Source organism: Helianthus annuus, chromosome 9, assembly GCF_002127325.2.
Source record: "Helianthus annuus cultivar XRQ/B chromosome 9, HanXRQr2.0-SUNRISE, whole genome shotgun sequence".
In the NCBI taxonomy this organism is placed as follows: domain Eukaryota; kingdom Viridiplantae; phylum Streptophyta; class Magnoliopsida; order Asterales; family Asteraceae; genus Helianthus; species Helianthus annuus.
The window spans coordinates 58710873-58733979 of NC_035441.2; the positions used below are offsets into that span (position 1 = coordinate 58710873).

A 23107-nucleotide genomic window follows, 5' to 3' on the forward strand; every position below is an offset into this window, starting at 1 on the left:
TGAAGTTGTTTTGATATGTACTGAGTATTTGTTGATTTACTTGTTGATATTGATGTGGGATATTGTTACGATCACTAAATATAATTAACGGGATCAACCGAACACAAACTAGTAAGCTAGAGACCAAAAACAGCAATCTGTCCATACTTTACAGCCAACTTCAGTTGGCTGTAAACAGGTCATAAACTCAACGAAAAACCGATATTTTGAATCTAATATATTTCATTATGAAATATGGTTCTAATGGCACCGGAATCGTAATTTTTGGACTTCGTTTACTATTTTTAAAGAACCGATTCGTAACAGCAGCTTAGGCTGAGTTTTTACAGCAATAAATGAGCATTGTATTTTCTGTTGTAACTTGTATTCTGTGTAGAATCGGACCATGAAATTTGTACAGTAGATGACAACCGATGCATGTGTAATTACCCCACTGGAATTTCGTAAATCGGACACTCGATGAAATTTTAATAAATTGTTCCGTGGACTGTGGTCAGAAATACATAAATCTGAGTTCAGTCCGGAAGATGAATTTTTATAAAATACTGGTAGTGAACCGGACCCCGGTATTTTTACACAATTAAATTTGGAACGTTTAAGACATTCTTTAAAAATTTGGGAATTTTTGGAATAATTTAACTATCTTATTTAAATGTCCGAAAACAGCCGGTTTTGAATATAAATGCTGAATTGAGATAAGTTGTGACTTGCGTGTCTAAATGTCGGGTATGCTATCCGTGAATGATCTAATATGTTATATATGTTATGTGCATTATCGTATGTTTGATTTTGAGTGGGGAATGGATGGGAAACTTAGAGGGCATAAACCGTTAAAGTGATGCATGTTATGTGATAGATACGTGTAGGAACTCTGTGTTCTATTTGAAAGCCACTAAATGACTAACTGGTAAATCATACTAGGACGTGATTGACCGACCTTGACTGTTAGCTATATTGAGAATCTAACCGAGCAAACCGAGGTGAGTTCACACTCTTTCTAAGGCATGGGATTCCCAGGGGTTTGGGAATGGGATTGATTAACTACTTGTACTATCATTACTATTAAACTACTTTTTACTGTCCTCGGATTGAAGGGCACGTACGTAAAACCTACGTACACGATCATAAGACCATCAACTCTATCACTTTAAGTCCCTCATTTATCGACTTAATCGCCGAGGCCTATGGCGAGTGGGCCATTAGTTAATAGCGCTATTAGGTTTAACAAACCTCACACCGTGCCAGTCGGACGGGCGTGTACTAATGGACTATGGGCAAAGGGTCAATGCTGATAGACATTGACTTAGGGCACCTCTTATATTTTCGTAGCAGTCGATACGCATGGTCTAGTAACACATGGGAAACCCCCACTAATCTTCGCAAACATGTCAGAAAGACCGCGATGCAAACTCATACGATACATGGTTTTCAAAACGAACAGATAATTTACGAAACAAATGCTATAACTAAACAACCAACTATGAATTCACTCAACTTTGTTGTTGACTCGTTGTTACATGCCTTACAGGTCGTTAAATGCTTGAAGCTTGCATATGGAGGTGGTCGTTGTGGGATGCGGGCTGATATGTCCCGTATTTAATAAATAAACTTTATGAACTTATTAAACCTACGTTTTGGACTTTAAACTTATGAACTATGGACTATGTTTTGAACTTACGTTTTATGCTTCCGCTGTTTAACTAAAATCGGTTTACTTCCTTTTGGACACCAATCGTATTGTGTTTGGTTTTAATAACTTAATTATGTTGTTCGATATGATTGGTGGCTCGATCCTGGTCACGTCACGCCTCCAAGCGGTGGTACTCCGCATGGTGGATTTTGGGGGTGTGCCAGATTGGTATCAGAGCCATTGGTTATAGTGAACTTGGTTTTAAAAAGGGAAAAGCTTTTCGATAAAACCAGACTATAACCTGTACAGTGCTCAACGATCCACAACGACGCTTCGCTCCACGTGCAAGACTCGACACCATAAGTGGTATGATATATGCTATATTGTCGGTTAGATAGTTCTCACTGTGCATTAGTTAACGTGATAATTGCTATTTGAACCTTGTGTGCTTACTCTCTCCTGTCGTCCCACACTTACGCACTTTCGTGACACTTCCTCACTTACGTTGCTTCATTATGAAGATCATGAGCGGACGCGGAGGACGTATCAACCTCACTCAAGCCCAGTTGACGGCTTTGATCAACGAATGAGTTGCTGAGGCACTCGCAACTGTTCCTGCAGGAGGTATAACCTGCTACTTCAAACCATCTTAGGACGTTTAGATCCTACCTTCGCGAACCGAATCTTGTGCTTAAACTTGTCCTTTATCTTCGCGCCACAGGACAACATGCCCAACCTCCCGTTCCTTCGATCCGCAACCGATATAACAAAACGCTAACAACCACACCACGATTTCTACCGATCACAAGATTACCCCCCCCCTCATTACCTTGTTGGGTAGCTAATTGATATCTTATTTTGATCTACACCCTCGTATACCTAACTTAGCAAGCGGATGCCTCCTAATGATGGGATAGTCTTCGGGATATTCGAGGACGGCGATACGGATTACTCAACCTACATACGGACACGACGAACTACACATTTACCTCACCCCTTTCCCCCCTTACACTACAAGAGTCGCACTTTGATCCTACGATGGTTTATCGTACTTATGTGAAATCTTTTCGCTAGCCTTTGTACCGACCTATGCTTAATGCAATGCCTAATTTCTACTATTGACTTACACAGAACCATCATTCCTTTACCACAGTGACGCTAGACACTAATGCGAACTCACTCTAGATTAGAGGGTTTGGAAGGCTCGAATTTCTATCATTGGTGATCACTTATTGAAACCTTGAGCGTGATGATGTGATTATACTCTCTCGAATGCGTTTTCGCGTCCTTTCTTTGGAACCTCACGATTAAACAAACGTATTTTTAAATTCATTCACACGACCTAAGGAAACTCCTACGAACTTGATTGCTTACCGACTTGATAAATCGAAAACTCATCTAAGTTCGTGGATCTAGGTGAATTATTCCTCCTTCGCATGTGGGTGATGCAAGGAACGATCCCAACGTTGTGACGAGTAAGTTTCTTCTGGAGGATTCCTTTGTTACTGTTTTATTTGATTCGAGTGCCGATACTAGTTAGTCAGATGCTTAAGCGCACTCCAACACTTTTGAACACCAAGCACACGGTAGAAATAGCAAACGGTAAAAGTCTTGAAGCCACACACATAGTTAAGGGCTGTAACCTCGTCCTAGCTGGTCAGACCTTCTCCATCGATCTTATTCCTATCGTTCTGGGTAGTTTCGACATTGTCATTGGAATGGATTGGTTATCTCGACACCAAGCGGAGATTATTTGCAAGGAAAAAAAATCATCCGTATCCCTCGTTCTGGTAAAGAATCGCTCGTGATTCGTGGCGACAAGAGTGGTGCTGTTGTAGGCATCATCTCTTTCCTTAAAGGCCAGAAGTGTTTACGAAAGGGCCACACCGCTATCCTAGCCCTCGTTACTGATGCATCCGTGACGGGTGGTCCATTGGACAACCCTTTATGATGCTAAAGCACAAGTTTATCCCCCATTTATGTGCGTAATTATCTTGAATTAGGTAACTACGGTTGTCTATGTCTCAGGTATGGCTTGGAGGTTTAAAGAGAGAAAAATGCAGCTTTAGAAGTTCTCGAATCGAACGGGTTGGAGGTGTGGAGCAACAGAAGAACAAACCACAAGATTCAGGCTGCCACCGTAAATTACGGTCCCACCGTAATTTACGGTGGACCTGAAAATCATTTGTTTCCCACCGTAACACAGACTATTCACACCGTAACACTTTTATGTTCACCGTAAATTACGGTGATGCCGTAATTTACGGTGGAGTCTGCGAGAAAACTTGTAACTGCCACATTTAAGTTAGTTTGATGGGGTCTTTTCATTATTCCTCATCATTGGACGGTTTTGGATCATCTTGGGGGCGAATTTTGGCTGCTTGCTTGGTTTTTGAACAATTCTTATCATCCGGTTTGTATTTTGGATTCGTATGAACATTGGTTTGATTATGATGATGATTCACCAAGCCATGTCCGGCTAAACTCTTCGGTGATCATCTTAGGTGAATGTTTCTTGAACTTTTGTGTGTTTTATTTCTGAATTTCTAGAATGATAACTTGCGTTGCTTGAATATCATGGTGTGTGTTTGATTGCTTGTAACTTGTTAATCGATATTGCAATTTCTAGTCTTAATCGTACGTTCTTGGTGCCGTTGGCAATCGAGATATCACGGGAAGGGTTAGGGTTGGTTATTGATTAATTGGTCATCGGGAAACAACCTCGCGTTTATATAATCCGAGTACTTTGTCCCCTTTTATCACTTCAATCATCTATACACGATTTATGTCTATGTAACTCTTTCTAGTTGGAATTACACACAATTGTTTAAAGAAACTAAAACCTAAGGTGATCATTGTTCTCTCCTAATTTGTTTTACAACCAACATTTGATTTGAATTAGTTTTTAATTTAGTTTTCTAAAACAACAATCCAAACTCTTGAATTTTAATTTCTGCAATTTAGTTTAATATTAGTTTAAGTACAAAGCCATACAATCGACACATCTTCCACATACTCCCTGAGTTCGATACCCTCTTCCCACTATCTATAGTTGTTTGGGGATTAAATTTGCGTGACCCACGACATCACGTCAAATTTTGGCGCCGTTGCCGGGGAGTAGTGCGCAACGTGTGTTAGTTTAATAGTTTTGTTTTGTTATTTTCGGGTTTACGCTGGTTGTGTTTAGTGTGCAGGTACTTCAGGTGTATGCATACTAGAGGCTCTCACAGGTCATCACCGCTATCGTTTGATCCGGAAATTGAAAGAACGCTAAGACAAAACAGAGTTTTAGTGCTAGAAAACAAAATCATTGGTTCACCCACTTCACCCATCACACCGAGAAACATCATAGCTGATTCTCAAATTCCACCTACAACGGGTCAATCATCCTCACCCTTCATACCTACTTCCACCCAACCATCACCAAACACCACGTTACCTAACACCACCGCCGAATTTACACCATCCAACGTCACCCAACCAATCACCACTCAAACTGAGCCTACCATCACCTACAATCCATCCACCACAATCCCACCATTATCTCACTTCTTTCCCCCAACTACGGGTCAATCAACATCCACTTTCACAATTGCACCGAATTCAACTATTATGCATACTACTTCATCCTTTAGACCACAACAATCGGGTTTTCAATATTCAACCATTCCATTTGGGCAAACTTCGGGAATTCAAGGAGATGGTTATGATGAGGGATTTGAAGATTTTGAGGGGTATGATGATGATGGGTACGGTTATGGAGGTTATGGTGATCAAGGGGAGTTTGGGTATGTACAAAGTCAATCTCAAGGGATGGCAAGTGTTGGTGGAATGCCACAACAACAACTTATACCACAACACATTCGTCCAAGACCACAAGGGCCACCAATGCCACAACCTATTCCATTGCAACAAGTCCGGCCACAACATGTACAACAACAATTTCAAAGACCACCTCAACGCCCACCGATGCGACAACAACAGTTTCAACAACCAATCGCACCACAAGGGCAAGTACCAAGGCCAAATGGTCCTATTATTCCGAGAGGTAGGTATGGTGTACCAAGGAGACACCTTAGAGAAAATGTAAGGGGCATTGAAGCACATTTTCGGCCGGTAATCACGCAAAACCCTTCACCGGTAGTCATTCCTCATAATGATCAAGGTCGAACATTTGAAGTAAGAACCAACTCTTTGCAAAGTTTACCGAAGTACAAGGGGTTGGCAACGGAGGAGCCTTACTTTCATTTAGAGGCTTATGACTCGATTTGCAACACTCTTGGGAGTCAAGGGTTTTCGGCCGACGATATTAAATTGGTTTTGTTCCAATTTTCCTTGGAAGGGAAGGCGAAAAAATGGTTCTACACGTTACCTTCGGCATCCATATATACATGGGGGGAGATGCAACAAACTTTCTTGGATGAGTTTTACACCGCCCAAAAGACCAACAATGCAAGGAAGGGGTTGAGAAGCTTCCAACAACAACATGGTGAGATGTTTCATGAGGCATTCGAGCGTTTCAATATGATGATTAAAAACTACCCTCATCATGGAATTGAATTGTGGGAGTTGATGAATGCCTTTCACGAGGGGTTGAGTGCCGAAGATGCACGTGATTTGATGTCTATCACCGGTGGGACTTTTGGAACAAACTATGAGAACGATGATTGGGAGTTCTTGGAAAGCATGGCAACTACATCAAAAAGGAAAGCTCAAGCTTCAAGAAGAGCCCGACCGACCACTACCCGACCCCAAGTGCACGCCATAGATGATGGTAATGTTCAAACCACTAACCAAATATATGATGTTTGTGCTTTGTGTAATGAAATAGGTCATGCGGCTGAAAATTGCCAAGGGATGTTGGACGGGCAATACGAGGAAGTCCATGCAGTTCAAGGTCAAGGTCAAGGTCAAGGAGGAGGTGGTAGGAACTACAACAACATGAACTCAAATACCTACCACCCCGGGTTGAGGAACCACCCGAATTTTAGATATGGGAACCCTTCAAATCAAGCAAACCCAAATTTTCAAGGTAGCCAAGGTAACTTTGGTTCACGCCAATCTTACAATAACCAAGGTGGGTACCGAGGCGGAAATAACCAAGGTTATCAAAAGCAATACCAAACGGGTCAAGAACAAGGGGGGTCTTCGGGTGGAAACGAGGTGATGGAGATGCTAAAGAGCATGCAAATGGAGATGCAAAAACGGAACCAACTTGACGAAGTGCGAATGCAAAAGGATGAGGTTCGTGATAAAAGCATCCAATCACTAACAACCCAAATGGGTCAATTAGCAACTGATGTGGCGGAATTGAAGAAAGGTAAGGGTCAACTTCCAAGCGACACTAAGGTAAACCCTTCACACGGTTCGTCACGAGGTAATGTTAATATTAATCATGTTAGTGTATTAAGAAGTGGGAAAGAATTTAAAGCCAATTTGTCACCCGAATTGGTTGAGGGGGTAGTTGAGGATGTCACGGGAATTGAAAGTGATGATGAAATTTCACCGGTTAAACCAAAAGAAACAATTGTTAAAAAACCGGGTTTGGGTGAAAATGAAAAGAATGAAAAAGTTGAGGGTGAACCGAGTCAAGTCCCGTTTCCATCGGCCTTATTTGACCCGGGAAAGAAAAATTTTATTGTGTCGAGAGGTCCTCAAAAGGAGGAGATGTGGGACATGTTTAAACAAGTAAAAATAAATCTCCTACTCCTCGATGCAATAAAACAAGTCCCCGCTTATGCAAAATTCTTAAAAGAATTATGTACACAAAAAAGGCAAAACAAGAAGAAAGTGCCTAAGCGGGTGGATTTAACCGGGCAAGTGAGTGCGGTTTTAAATGGGGAGCTTCCTCCTAAGATCCAAGATCCGGGCACGCCATTGATTAATGTACAAGTTGGTAATTTTCAAATGGCTAAGGCGTTGCTAGATCTTGGAGCCGGAGTTAGCATTTTACCGGGGGGCTTATATGACCAATATGACTTTGGTCCGTTAGCAAGGGTGGAGACGACGGTTGTTTTGGCCGATTTGTCTCATAAGTTGCCTCGGGGTATGGTTCAAAATGTAATTGTGAAAATTGATGAGTTTTATTACCCGGTGGACTTCTTAGTCTTGGAATACTCATCGGCGGATCCTAAGCAACAACAAAATATAATTTTGGGTCGGCCATTTTTAAGCACCGCACATGCTATTATTGATTGTAGATTTGGTACAGTTGATATGGCTTTTGGAAATAGAAAAATGCGTTTGAATGTTTTTACTAACAATTCTAGTGCTAACGGTGTTGATGAGTGTTTCATGGCAGACATAGTAGATGGATGCAACCCTCATGAGTATGAGGAGGATGGTTTGGATATTTGCCTGTGTGACTTTTCTGAACAGGTACACGCTTATGCACTCCGGGTTGAAGAGGAAGCACAAGATGTTATGGCATTGAAAGAAGGTAGACCACCATGGACCCACCAATTCGAGGGTCTACCGGTGGAGATCGATTCGGGTACAAAACCATCATTGGAGGAACCACCAAAGTTGGAGCACAAAGACTTGCCGAGCCATTTGAAGTATGTATTCTTAGGGGATAATGACACCTTACCGGTCATTATTGCCTCTAATTTGGAGTTGGCACAAGAGCAAGCATTGATGGAGGTTTTAAAAGAGAACAAGGGTGCTATTGGATGGACGATTGCCGACCTCAAAGGAATTAGTCCATCCATTGTCATGCATAAAATCATCACGACCGAAGATGCCAAACCAACACGAGAAGCTCAAAGGCGGTTGAACCCGAACCTAAGGGAGGTAGTTAAAAAGGAGGTAATTAAATGGTTGGATGCGGGAATCATCTATCCTATTTCGGATAGTGCTTGGGTGAGTCCCACCCAAGTTGTGCCTAAGAAGGCCGGCATTCAAGTAGTCAAGGATGAAAGTGGTGAACAAATTGCCACCCGACCGGTTACCGGGTGGCGGGTGTGTATTGACTACCGGAAATTGAATGCCGCCACTTCTAAGGACCATTTCCCGCTACCTTTCATTGACCAAATTATTGAAAAATTGTCAGGTCAAAAATATTATTGCTTTTTAGATGGGTATTCGGGTTACAATCAAATCGCCATACACCCGGATGACCAACACAAGACCACCTTCACATGTCCATATGGCACCTTTGCCTTTAGGCGAATGCCATTTGGCTTGTGTAATGCTCCGGCAACCTTCCAACGATGTATGATGAGTATCTTCTCGGACATGGTTGGAGAGTCGCTTGAAGTATTTATGGATGATTTCTCCATTTTTGGCACTACTTTTGATGCTTGTCTCAACGAATTGCAAAAGGTTTTGAAAAGGTGCGTTGAGAAAAATTTAGTGCTAAGTTGGGAGAAAAGTCATTTCATGGTGCAAGAGGGCATTGTGTTGGGGCATGTGATTTCTGAAAGGGGGATGGAGGTGGACAAGGCAAAGATACGGGTAATATCATCTTTGCCACCTCCTAAAAATGTTAAGGGTGTAAGGTCATTCTTGGGACACGCGGGTTTTTATAGGCGTTTCATTAAGGGTTTTAGTGTTATCACCAAACCCTTATGCAACTTGTTATTAAAAGATGTCCCATTTGATTTCACTAACGAGTGTATGCAAGCTTTCACTGTTTTGAAGGAACACTTGGTCAAGGCGCCTATTTTGCAACCACCCGATTGGTCAAAGTCGTTCGAGATAATGTGTGATGCGAGTGACACCACTATTGGTGCAGTTTTGGGTCAATGGGTTGACAAGAAACCGGTGGTTATTTACTATGCAAGCAAAACTTTATCCGAAGCGCAACTTAACTACACCACAACCGAGAAGGAATTACTAGCGGTGGTGTATGCTTTGGATAAGTTTCACTCGTATATTTGGGGAAGCAAGGTAGTGGTTTATTCGGATCATAGTGCGGTCCGGTACTTGATGGAGAAAAAGGATGTGAAGCCGCGTTTGATTCGGTGGGTCTTATTATTACAAGAGTTCGATCTAGAGATCCGAGACAAGAAGGGAAGTGAGAATGTAGTAGCGGATCATTTGTCTCGGATTCCGGTGGAAGGGACCGATGATGTGAGTGAAATCAATGAAAGTTTCCCCGATGAGCAACTTTTAGCCGTTTCCACTTTCGTTGCACCGTGGTATGCTCATTATGTCAACTATTTAGCCACGGGTGCCATTCCAACTCATTGGACCAAAAAGCGTCGGCAACAATTCATGGTCCAAGTGAAGCAATACATTTGGGATGAGCCGGATCTCTTCAAGATCGGACCGGATCAAGTTATACGGAGGTGTGTGCCCGAGACGGAAGTGTTGGAAATCTTGACTCATGCCCATTCGTCCGCTTGCGGGGGTCATTTTAGTGGGCATAAAACAGGCTATCGGGTTCTTTCTTGTGGGTTTTATTGGCCCACCATTTTCAAGGATGCAATTGAGTTTGCTAGGAATTGCATTAATTGTCAAAAGATGGGAAGCATATCAAAAAGGGATGAGATGCCATTACAACCAATCTTGGTTGTAGAGATATTTGATGTATGGGGTATAGATTTTATGGGTCCGTTCCCGAATTCGAATGGCTTTCTTTACATTTTAGTGGCGGTGGATTATGTCTCGAAGTGGATTGAGGCTATTGCAACACGAACGAACGACCACTCGGTTGTTTGTAAATTTGTTCAATCCAACATCTTCTCTCGCTTTGGAATCCCGCGGGTTATTATAAGCGATGGTGGTTCGCATTTCAAGAACTTCAACTTTGGGAAATTATTGAAGAGGTATAGCGTGAACCATCGAGTTGCCACACCTTACCATCCGCAAACGAGTGGACAAGTTGAAGTGTCCAACCGTCAAATCAAAGAGATTCTCATGAAGACGGTAAGAACGGATAGAAAGGATTGGTCGAGCAAGTTAGATGATGCTTTGTGGGCATACCGTACGGCCTACAAGACTCCTATTGGCACAACACCTTACCGGATGGTGTATGGTAAGGGTTGTCATTTGCCAATGGAGTTGGCGCATCGGGCACATTGGGCGATCAAGACAGTCAACGCGGATTACGATGAGGCGGGTAAGTTGAGAAAGTTGCAATTGAGCGAGATAGAAGAGATTCGAGATGAGGCGTACGAATGTGCATCGGCCTATAAAGATAAACTCAAGAAAGTGCATGATGCGAAATTGCGAAAGAAAACGTTCGAAGTGGGTCAGAAAGTTTGGTTGTATAACTCACGATTGAAAATGTTCGCGGGCAAGCTTAAAAGCAAATGGATGGGTCCGTATGTTATTCGGAGAGTTGGGCGATTTGGTGATGTAGACATCCAAGATGAGCAAACATTGAAACAACAAACGGTGGACGGTCACCGCTTAAAGCCGTACTTGGAGGGAAATGACATCAACAACTTGGAGCTTGACAAAGCGGGCTACATCTTACGCCCGGTCGATGAGGAACAACCATGAGAGGCCCAGGTTCGGCAGTGTATATAGTAGTTTTGTTTTGTTTTGTTTTGTAAAATTGCACAATTGCCATAGTTCCTTGAAGTCCGTGTTCGAAACAAGTGTGGGGATGTTCGGGTCACGAATTGCTCTTACATTGTGTTGAGGACAACACGGGATTTTTGAGGGGGTAGGGTAATTTTTACAAGTTTAAAAAACATAAAAAAAATCATAAAAAAGTAAAAAATCTAAAAATTTCACATAAAAAAAACCTCAATTTTTGGCAAAGCAAAGATGCCCAGTGTGCACCGTAAATTAAAGTATGGCCGTAATTGACGGTGGTTGTTCAAATATTTTGGGCTTTACAGTAAAACTCTACTGAGTTACGATGGATAATTAATGTTCAGTGTTCACCGTAAATTACGGTCAGACCGTAATTTACGGTGGAAGTTGGAAATGTTGGGGTTTTACGGTAGAAGTCTACTGACTTACGGCGAAGAACACATGTCCAGGTCTCACCGTAAATTACGGTGAGACCGTAATTTACGGTGCGCTAAAAGTTTGTGTCGGTCGTTTGGGTTCCGTAGCTAAATAAAAAAAAATATAATAAACACAACATCACGTGACTTTAACCCCAACCACACATATTCTTTTCACTCTACATTCTTCCATCACCATCATCTCTCACACAAAACCCACCACAACCTCCATAGCTCTTCTACCTTCAATCTTTCATAATTCCTTCAATTTTTGTCCAAATCAAGTGAAATTTTAGTCTAACTTGGCTAATTTTTCGCAAGCTTGTTGATTTTGACGAGAGATTTAGGAGAAAACACTGTTTTTGGGTACGAATCCCAAACCCTAGTTCGAGATTATTTGGGGGTTTTGGAGTTTTTGGTTTCACAAGCACTCTTGCATCTTCAAGCAAAGGTATGAAAGCTTATTTTGTTATATTTTGGTGCTACATTGTGAAAAGTAAGGGATTTAGGTTACTTGTTCATGCCCACTTGCTTGTTCTTAGATATGATTATGAAATTGATTATTTGAACATGGTTTTGGTTGTAGATGTAGGATTTGTGGTTAAAGTAGTGAACTTTTGGGATGTTCTACATTGTAGAGACACCATGCCCGATTTTTGAAAAATTCTTGATATACTTTTGGTTCACTAACATCTACAACCATGATAACAAGCAAGTGTGGGGATGTGTTTGAAAAGAGGGTTTAATTTTGTGTTTGCTTTTGTTGCTTGTTTCGTGTGTGTAGGAAATGGCTAGGACAAAGGAACAAGCGGGATCGAGTTCATCTTCATCAAAAGGCAAGGGCAAACAAAAGGAACAACAACCAAGAAAGAGGCAATATATGGGTAGAGTTAGTGAAAGAGAAAGTGAAGGCGAAGAAGAGATGGAGTTAGATCCGAGTGATAAGCCGGTGTGGAATTCGGGGTCTTTGGATGATCAGCCCGAAGTTTGGCAGCCAACACTTTACAATGATTGCATGAATAAGTTGAAAAACAAGGCAGCCGCTTTCATTTGTGAAAAAGAAGTTGATGAGCCTCAATTTGGCCAGTTCGGGGTGTTTGCTAAATTTCGCGCTCTAGGTTGGGAAGGGGCGCTTAAATGCTTCGACAAAGACAAGAGTAACATGTTCATGACAGAGATACAAGAGTGGATGGCAACTTTGAAATGTCACAACTTTAACAAGCCGTCACAGATGAAGTTGATCGGAGAGGTACATGGGGTACCGGTGGAGATGTCATATGACACACTGAAGAGACTTGGGAAGTATGACAGTCTCCCATCTCGTGAGTACATGGTTCCCACACTTGATGACCTATTGCTTAAACCGGAAAAGCATGTGAGATGGAATGACATGTTGGCAGCATTGTTTTTACCCGGTAGATACAGTGGTATTCTATACCGGAAGAACTTGAAGATAGAAGCTAAATTGCTGCATACCATCTGTCTTCTCAATGTCATTCCAAGAAGGGGAGACAAAGAACAGGTGAGGTACCCGGAGATACCCGTTCTTTATTCGTTGATGCATGGGGCTCCACGTTTCCCGATATGTTACCTTATCATGCACCACTTATGGATCTGCCGGAATAAGTATGGAAGAGACATCGTCCCGTATTGTCGAATAATTACGGGATTGATGAAACAACAGAAAGCGATAACATCCGAAGACCGAGGCTTGACAAAAAGGCACCAGCCTTTTACGTTGGATAAATTGGGGAGTGTTTGGACGTATACTCAGTCGGAACGTTATCATAAGTTGAAGTCGGAAGGTCAAAGGTGGCGGGCATTACCCACGAGAGTTGTTACCGGGAGAGCCGGATGAGCCGGAAAGTGATGAAGAAGTGGTTCCGAGTGGAGACGAGGATTATGCGGACGAGCCGCATGGTGGTGAAAATGTTGGTCAAGGGGGTTACGGTGGAGGTCACGGTGGTATGTTCTATGACTATGCGCAACAATCTTATGAGCCGGGGTGGGCTTATAGTGGTACAATGCAAGAGGTAATTGAAAGTCAACATCCTCCGGCATCAATTTTTGATACATGGTCGGGGTCGGAGAGGTCGTTGTTCGATCAAAATACAAGGAATAGCGCAAGTATAGAGCGATCGTTAAAACATAGTTTCGATCGCCAAGAGGCATGGAACCGTACCTTCGCATACTCTAGAGAAGTGGACACTAATAATAGACATCATGATGATCAGGCGAGGAGGATGCATGCTGATTGGCATGCCGGAAGGCCGGTTGTTGAGGATCCACAACATGTGGATTATGCCTCATTACCGCCTTATGATGGTAGCATCTCATATCCGACTCCACCACTCCACCATTCTCAATGGCTTGACCCGAGGCAGCAGGAGGGAGCCCAACAACAAGCAGGGAGTAGCAGCGGTGCATTTGGATGTGGAGAATGGAATGACATGATGTCATCCATCTTTGGACCTCCAGGACCGCGCTACTATTAATCAGGTGGTATTCTCTCTTTTGTATAGTTTGTACATATTTGTGGTTTTATGTCGATTATGGTTGGGAGGATGGGTGGTGTATGATTGTGTTGTTTTGTTTTGTTGGGTTGGTGTTTGTTGGTGGTGTCGTGTTTTAAAAAAAGAAGAAAAGCATAAAAAAAATATAAAATGAAAAATACAAAAAGAAATTTGGGGTTTGAGTAAAAAAGCTTTTGTTGATGTTGATTGAGTTAGTGATCAAAGCCTCCCGAAGCCATACATTGGGGTCAATGTATCCCAAGTGTGGGGATGGGGGGAATTTTTGGAGTTTTTGAAAAATTTTGAGCCAAGCGAAATGATGTGAGAATTTGAACGCCCTAGTTTAACCCTAAATAATGCACCGGCAACCCTTGATACCTTTTTCATTTCTTGGTGAGAGTTGTAGCCACACTTGTACATAAATAATGATTGTCTTTGATGAGAGTGGCTACGGGTGGGGGTGCATTAGAACTTGTGCTTGAATGCGATTTGAGTCCTTAGTTAGATATGAATGTAGAAAGGATAAGGGCATTTAGGTAGCCTCATCGTTGGTGTGAGCGAGTGTGGGATTTGGGGGGTTGGACCTCATAAGTTATATATATGAGCATGGTAGTGAGAGGGGCGGGGGTTTGGACATCTAGTTGCCCATTTTGTGCCTTTAAAGCTTGTCATTTGTTCCCCTTAGCTACTTACTTAAAAATTTACCCAAATTTGACCCGGTCTTATAGTGTTAAGTGATAGTATTAGTAGTTTGTTAGTTTGAAGTAGATATGGTTAATGCTTTATTGTATGGTTGCTTGAAAAAAAAAAGAGAAAAGCAATGAGAAAAAAAGAGAAGTTTAATTGTCTTGTATATAGTAGTTAAGTTGTTTGTTTGTTTGTTATGTTTGTAATAAAAAGACTGGGTCGAATTTTCGCTACTTCATATATATTCCATTCCCTACCTATACACCTAGCCGCGTTACAACCTTGAAGTCCCTTTGATTTGCATTCATGTTTGACCCATTTTAGGAGAATGATCGATTTAGGTACAAGCTTATGATTGTGCATCCACCCGTTTGCCTAGTGTGTGTCTAGCTTATCTTTGCTAGTTTTCACTTGTAGCCGAGAGGAGAGAATTTGAGAGGGGTGCATTGCTTGGGTGTTAAAAAGGGGTTGGTAAAGAGATTGCATGTTTTGCTTGGGTTAATTTGATCACCTGTTTTGAAGTTGTTTTGATGAGTTGCTTGGGACAAGCAACGGGTAAGTGTGGGGATGTGATGGGTGGTCCATTGGACAACCCTTTATGATGCTAAAACACAAGTTTATCCCCCATTTATGTGCGTAATTATCTTGAATTAGGTAACTACGGTTGTCTGTGTCTCAGGTATGGCTTGGAGGTTTAAAGAGAGAAAAATGCAGCTTTAGAAGTTCTCGAATTGAACGGGTTAGAGGTGTGGAGCAACATAAGAACAAACCACAAGATTCAGGCTGCCACCGTAAATTACGGTCCCACCGTAATTTACGGTGGACCTGAAAATCATTTGTTTCCCACCGTAACATAGACTATTCACACCGTAACACTTTTATGTTCACCGTAAATTACGGTGATGCCGTAATTTACGGTGGAGTCTGCGAGAAAACTTGTAACTGCCACATTTAAGTTAGTTTGATGGGGTCTTTTCATTATTCCTCATCATTGGACGGTTTTGGATCATCTTGGGGGCGAATTTTGGCTGGTTGCTTGGTTTTTGAACAATTCTTATCATCCGGTTGTATTTTGGATTCGTATGAACATTGGTTTGATTATGATGATGATTCACCAAGCCATGTCTGGCTAAACTCTTCGGTGATCATCTTAGGTGAATGTTTCTTGAACTTTTGTGTGTTTTATTTCTGAATTTCTAGAATGATAACTTGCGTTGCTTGAATATCATGGTGTATGTTTGATTGCTTGTAACTTGTTAATCGATATTGCAATTTCTAGTCTTAATCGTACGTTCTTGGTGCCGTTGGCAATCGAGATATCACGTGAAGGGTTAGGGTTGGTTATTGATTAATTGGTCATCGGGAAACAACCTCGCGTTTATATAATCCGAGTACTCTATCCCCTTTTATCACTTCAATCATCTATACACGAGTTATGTCTATGTAACTCTTTCTAGTTGGAATTACACACAATTGTTTAAAGAAACTGAAACCTAAGGTGATCATTGTTCTCTCCTAATTTGTTTTACAACCAACATTTGATTTGAATTAGTTTTTAATTTAGTTTTCTAAAACAACAATCCAAACTCTTGAATTTTAACTTCTGCAATTTAGTTTAATATTAGTTTAAGTACAAAGCTATACAATCGACACATCTTCCACATACTCCCTGAGTTCGATACCCTCTTACCACTATCTATGGTTGTTTGGGGATTAAATTTGCGTGACCCACGACATCACGTCAATCCGCGGAAGAAAAGAAGATTGAAGACATTCCTATTGTACGTGACTTTCCCGAGGTATTTCCTGAGGAATTACCTGGCCTTCCGCCTCATCGACAAGTCGAGTTTCAAATCGAGTTAGCCCCTGGAGCAGCACCAATAGCTCGTGCGCCTTATCGACTTGCTCCATCAGAACTCGAAGAACTGTCTACGCAACTACAAGAGCTCTTGGAAAAAGGGTTTTATACGTCCTAGCTCTTCGCCATGGGGAGCTCCAGTGTTGTTCGTAAAGAAGAAAGATGGTACCTTCAGGATGTGTATTGACTACCGCGAACTCAACAAGGTGACCGTGAAGAATCCTTATCCTCTTCCACGCATTGATGACTTGTTCGACCAGTTGCATGGGTCGAGCTTCTATTCTAAGATTGATTTGAGATCGGGATACCATCAGCTGAGGGTCCGAGAGGAGGACGTCTCTAAAACAGCATTCAGAACTCGTTACGGCCATTACGAGTTTCTGGTTATGCCTTTCGGATTGACGAATGCACCAGCGGTCTTCATGGACCTCATGAACCGAGTGTGCAAACCTTACTTGGATAAATTTGTCATAGTCTTCATCGACGACATCCTAATCTATTCTAAGAGTCAGGAGGAACACGAGCAACACCTGAGGCTTATTCTGGAACTACTTCGTAAAGAGCAGCTGTATGCCAATTTTTCAAAATGTGACTTCTGGCTTCGCGAAGTCCATTTTCTGGGCCATGTGGTAAACAAGGATGGGATTCATGTGGATCCATCTAAGGTTGAATCGATCAAGAATTTGCCTGCACCCCGCACACCAACAGAGATCCGCCAATTCTTAGGTCTGGCAGGATATTACAGAAGGTTTATCAAAGATTTCTCAAAGATTGCGCAACCTCTCACTTCACTGACTTAGAAAGGTGTTACCTATCGTTGGGGTGATGCACAGGAGTCCGCATTTCAGCACTTGAAAGATAGACTCTGTAGCGCGCCTATCCTCTCATTGCCTGAAGGCACATATGATTTTGTGGTTTATTGCGACGCTTCCATCCAAGGACTTGGTTGTGTGTTGATGCAACGTGACAAGCTCATTGCCTACGCATCGCGCCAACTTAAGGTTCACGAAAGGAACTACACTACGCACGACTTGGAATTGGGAGCAGTTGTTTTCGCGCTTAAGATATGGAGACATTACCTGTACGGTACCAAGTGCACCATTTACACCGATCACAGGAGTCTCGAGCATATTTTCAAGCAAAAGGAGTTAAACATGCGTCAACGTCGATGGGTCGAACTCTTGAATGACTACGAATGCGCGATCAAGTATCATCCGGGCAAGGCCAATGTTGTGGCTGACGCCCTCAGCCGGAAGGATACTATACCTAGGCGTGTACGTGCGTTACAACTTACTATCCAATCCAACCTTCCAGCTCAGATTCGTGATGCTCAGGTTGAAGCGTTGAAAGCAGAGAACCTTAGGGCTGAGTCCCTACGAGGATCGAGGCAACGGCTAGAAAAAAAAAAGAAAACGGCGCCTACTATGTTAACGGACGCATCTGGGTTCCGCTGTATGGAGACTTGCGCGAGCTTGTGATGGATGAAGCGCATAAGTCTCGTTACTCAGTACATCCTGGTTCGGACAAGATGTACCATGATCTCAAGACTACATACTGGTGGCCTGGTATGAAAGCCAGCATAGCGACCTACGTCAGTAAATGCTTGACTTGTGCTAGAGTCAAGGTCGAATACCAGAAACCATCAAGCCCACTTCAACAACCAGAGATCCCGAAATGGAAATGGGAGCAAATTTCCATGGATTTCGTTACTGGTCTGCCCAGATCTCAACGCGGAAATGATACCATTTGGGTGATCGTGGATCGACTGACCAAGTCTGCACATTTTCTGCCTATCAAAGAAACGGATAAGTTTTCTACTCTAGCAGACATCTACCTAAAAGAAGTGGTATCAAGGCACGGAGTGCCAACCTCCATCATTTCTGATCGTGACGCTCGTTTTACCTCTGAACTATGGCAAGCTATGCATAAGTCTTTTGGCTCACGATTAGACATGAGCACCGCTTATCATCCACAAACGGATGGGCAATCTGAACGCACCATTCAGACTCTTGAAGACATGCTCAGGGCATGTGTAATCGATTTTGGTAACGGCTGGGAAAAGCATCTCCCGTTAGTGGAATTTTCATACAACAACAATTACCACACCAGCATCCAGGCCGCTCCGTTTGAGGCATTGTATGGACGAAGGTGCCGATCACCTCTTTGTTGGGCAGAAGTTGGTGACAGTCAAATCACTGGTCCAGAACTTGTAGTAGATACAACCGAGAAGATTGCTCAGATACGACAGCGAATGGCGGCAGCTCGTGACCGTCAGAAAAGCTATGCCGATAAGCGAAGAAAACCACTCGAGTTCCAGGTTGGGGATCGAGTGCTGCTCAAAGTCTCACCTTGGAAAGGTGTAGTCCGATTTGGCAAACGGGGCAAGCTCAACCCGCGTTATGTCGGACCGTTCGAGATCATTGAGAGAATTGGCAAAGTCGCTTACAGGTTGAACCTACCCGAAGAACTCAGTGGAGTTCACAACGTATTCCATGTGTCGAATCCGAAGAAGTGTCTGTCAGATGAGACCCTCATAGTTCCTCTCAAAGAGCTCACAATCGACGACAAGCTGCGATTCGTTGAGGAACCAGTAGAGATTACGGATCAAGACGTTAAGATTCTCAAGCACACCAAAATACCTCTCGTCCGAGTTCGTTGGAATTCCCGTCGTGGCCCAGAGTATACCTGGGAACAAGAAGACCAAATGAAACTCAAGTATCCCCAGCTGTTTAAGAAAAATGCAACCACTACTGAGGCTGAAGCTACCGCAGAATTTCGGGACGAAATTCCAAATCAACGGGGGGATGATGTGACACCCCAGGAAAATCAGGAAAACAACGCAACTTAACTAGCTTCCTCAGTAACCACGTGCTAAATTTCGGGACGAAATTTTCTTAACAAGGGGAGAATGTGACAACCCTCAATTTACATGTATTCCGTACAATTTATTAGTGTTAATTAAAGTGCTTGATGACTGTGCTGAATCATTTAACTGCTCTCTGATTACTGTGATATACTTACATGTGTTTGTTAACGTACTTGGCTTGTGCAGAAAACTTGACTAAATGGTCCTGAATATTTTCCTATGTGTTAGGAATTAATTGTGGTCCTGATATATGAAACAATCTTTATAACTAGATTATGATCTATTATTTTAATTGATTTAGCTTGTGAAAGTTTCCAAGATATACGAAACAATCTAATATTATATTGGATATCTTGCTTAAAGATCTAAACAAAATATACAGGTGTAAGAATATAAGTATGGTGCATATCCTTGCAAATTATTTCATATCTTACAAAAATCAGCCAAATCTAATATTATATTGGATATCTTGCTTAAAAATCTAAACAAAATATGGAGGTGTAAGAATATAAGTATGGTGCATATCCTTGCAAATCATTTCATATCTTACAAAAATCAGCCAAATCTAATATTATATTGGATATCTTGCTTAAAGATCTAAACAAAATATGGAGGTGTAAGAATATGAGTATGGTGCATATCCTTGCAAATCATTTCATATTGATTGTGTTACAAAAATATATGTATAAGACGCCTTATGGAACAATTTAACAACTTAACGGAACAATATCCGACGGAACAACCGGACATTACCCGGGACACCAAATTTTTGCCAAACACATTGTTTAATTATTTCTTGGCTTGTCATGATCCCCGTCTACCATAACACCCACTAGAATATCTACTAACTAACATATCTAACTATATACTTGGAATTTAACTATTAGTTACAAACTTACCATGAAATTTTACACTTAACCCCCCCCTAGCCAATCGGTCACCATCACCACCATATCTCTACACCATACTTCCTAGATTATATCTTATATTTTATTTAGATTTTACTTGTTGTAGTGAACAAGATATTAGAATGTAAGATTATATGTATGGACCATATCTTTGAAAGATCATTTATGTCTTCATTCATATCTCACACCTTACTTCACATCCCATCTCCCTCACCTCTCCTCTCCCTCTCTCGGTTCAACATAACCGCCCATCACCACCACCATTTCACAACCATCTCTTCCATTTTCAAGTTTCATTTAGGTGCTTCAAGGTGAATCAAAGATGCTTGAGCTTGTAGAACTTCAAGAAGAGCTTTGCTTCTTGCTTCTTCATCATCTCTGCTCATCATCTTTTCACTAGATTCTACCCTAGCTATAAGCTAGTAGTAAGCTCTCGTTTAACCCTTGATTATCTTACTTTTATGGCTAATATTTGTAGAATGATGTTTATTTCACAAGAACACTAAAAAGGGTTTAACCAAGAAGATGAAACATGATGTACTTGTGTTAGTATGAAGTTGTTTTGATATGTACTGAGTATTTGCTGATTTACTTGTTGATATTGATGTGGGATATTGTTACGATCACTAAATATAATTAACGGGATCAACCGAACACAAACTAGTAAGCTAGAGACCAAAAACAGCAATCTGTCCATACTTTACAGCCAACTTCAGTTGGCTGTAAACAGGTCATAAACTCAACGAAAAACCGATATTTTGAATCTAAAATATTTCATTATGAAATACGGTTCTAATGGCACCGGAATCGTAATTTTTGGACTTCGTTTACTATTTTTAAAGAACCGATTCGTAACAGCAGCTTAGGCTGAGTTTTTACAGCAATAAATGAGCATTGTATTTTCTGTTGTAACTTGTATTCTGTGTAGAATCGGACCATGAAATTTATACAGTAGGTGACAACCGATGCATGTGTAATTACCCCACTGGAATTTCGTAAATCGGACACTCGATGAATTTTTAATAAATTGTTCCGTGGACTGTGGTCAGAAATACATAAATCTGAGTTCAGTCCGGAAGATGAATTTTTATAAAATATTGGTAGTGAACCGGACCCCGGTATTTTTACACAATTAAATTTGGAACGTTTAAGACATTCTTTAAAAATTTGGGAATTTTTGGAATAATTTAACTATCTTATTTAAATGTCCGAAAACAGCCGGTTTTGAATATAAATGCTGAATTGAGATAAGTTGTGACTTGCGTGTCTAAATGTCGGGTATGCTATCCGTGAATGATCTAACATGTTATATATGTTATGTGCATTATCGTATGTTTGATTTTGAGTGGGGAATGGATGGGAAACTTAGAGGGCATAAACCGTTAAAGTGATGCATGTTATGTGATAGATACGTGTAGGAACTCTGTGTTCTATTTGAAAGCCACTAAATGACTAACTGGTAAATCATACTAGGACGTGATTGACCGACCTTCACTGTTAGCTATATTGAGAATCTAACCGAGCAAACTGAGGTGAGTTCACACTCTTTCTAAGGCATGGGATTCCCAGGGGTTTGGGAATGGGATTGATTAACTACTTGTACTATCATTACTATTAAACTACTTTTTACTGTCCTCGGATTGAAGGGCACGTACGTAAAACCTACGTACACGATCATAAGACCATCAACTCTATCACTTTATGTCCCTCATTTATCGACTTAATCGCCGAGGCCTATGGCGAGCGGGTCATTAGTTAATAGCGCTATTAGGTTTAACAAACCTCACACCGTGCCAGTCGGACGGGCGTGTACTAATGGACTATGGGCAGAGGGTCAATGCTGATAGACATTGACTTAGGGCACCTCTTATATTTTCGTAGCAGTCGATACGCGTGGTCTAGTAACACATGGGAAACCCCCACTAATCTTCGCAAACATGTCAGAAAGACCGCGATGCAAACTCATACGATACATGGTTTTCAAAACGAACAGATAATTTACGAAACAAATGCTATAACTAAACACCCAACTGTGAATTCACTCAACTTTGTTGTTGACTCTTTGTTACATGCCTTACAGGTCGTTAAATGCTTGGAGCTTGCATATAGAGGTGGTCGTTGTGGGATGCGGGCTGATTTGTCCCGTATTTAATAAATAAACTTTATGAACTTATTAAACCTACGTTTTGGACTTTAAACTTATGAACTATGGACTATGTTTTGAACTTACGTTTTATGCTTCCGCTGTTTAACTAAAATCGGTTTACTTCCTTTTGGACACCAATCGTATTGTGTTTGGTTTTAATTACTTAATTATGTTGTTCGATATGATTGGTGGCTCGATCCTGGTCACGTCACGCCTCCAAGCGGTGGTACTCCGCATGGTGGATTTTGGGGGTGTGACATTTAGGCATCATTTTAGGGCCTTAAAGTTGGCTTTACGGGCCTTAGAAGTGTTAGAAATGGCTTAAACATCCAACAGGGACCTAAACTGTAAATTCTGCAAGTGGTGCAGATCAGACAGGGCCATGCGGCCCGCATTAGTTTGGCCTGCACCTTGACGCGGGCCGCATCAGACATGCAGATCAGATAAGATCAATTAGTCAGCAAATTTCAGCTGATTAAACCACAACCACATGATTTCACTTGCCCTTTCAGCTCACTGAGGGTCATTTTCAGTAACCACAACTTTTCGACAAGTGTACGCACGAGATTCGATCACGTTTTTCAAGAAACGATC

The 23107-nt window shown here is 41.6% G+C and overlaps 1 non-coding gene across 1 annotated transcript; it reads right to left on the bottom strand.

Annotated features, from left to right (window-relative positions):
• Positions 1-6079: 6079 nt before the first annotated feature.
• LOC118482345 lies at positions 6080-6186 on the bottom strand. The gene has a single exon (XR_004868388.1). It is a non-coding gene; the product is annotated as a small nucleolar RNA R71 (small nucleolar RNA).
• Positions 6187-23107: the final 16921 nt, after the last annotated feature.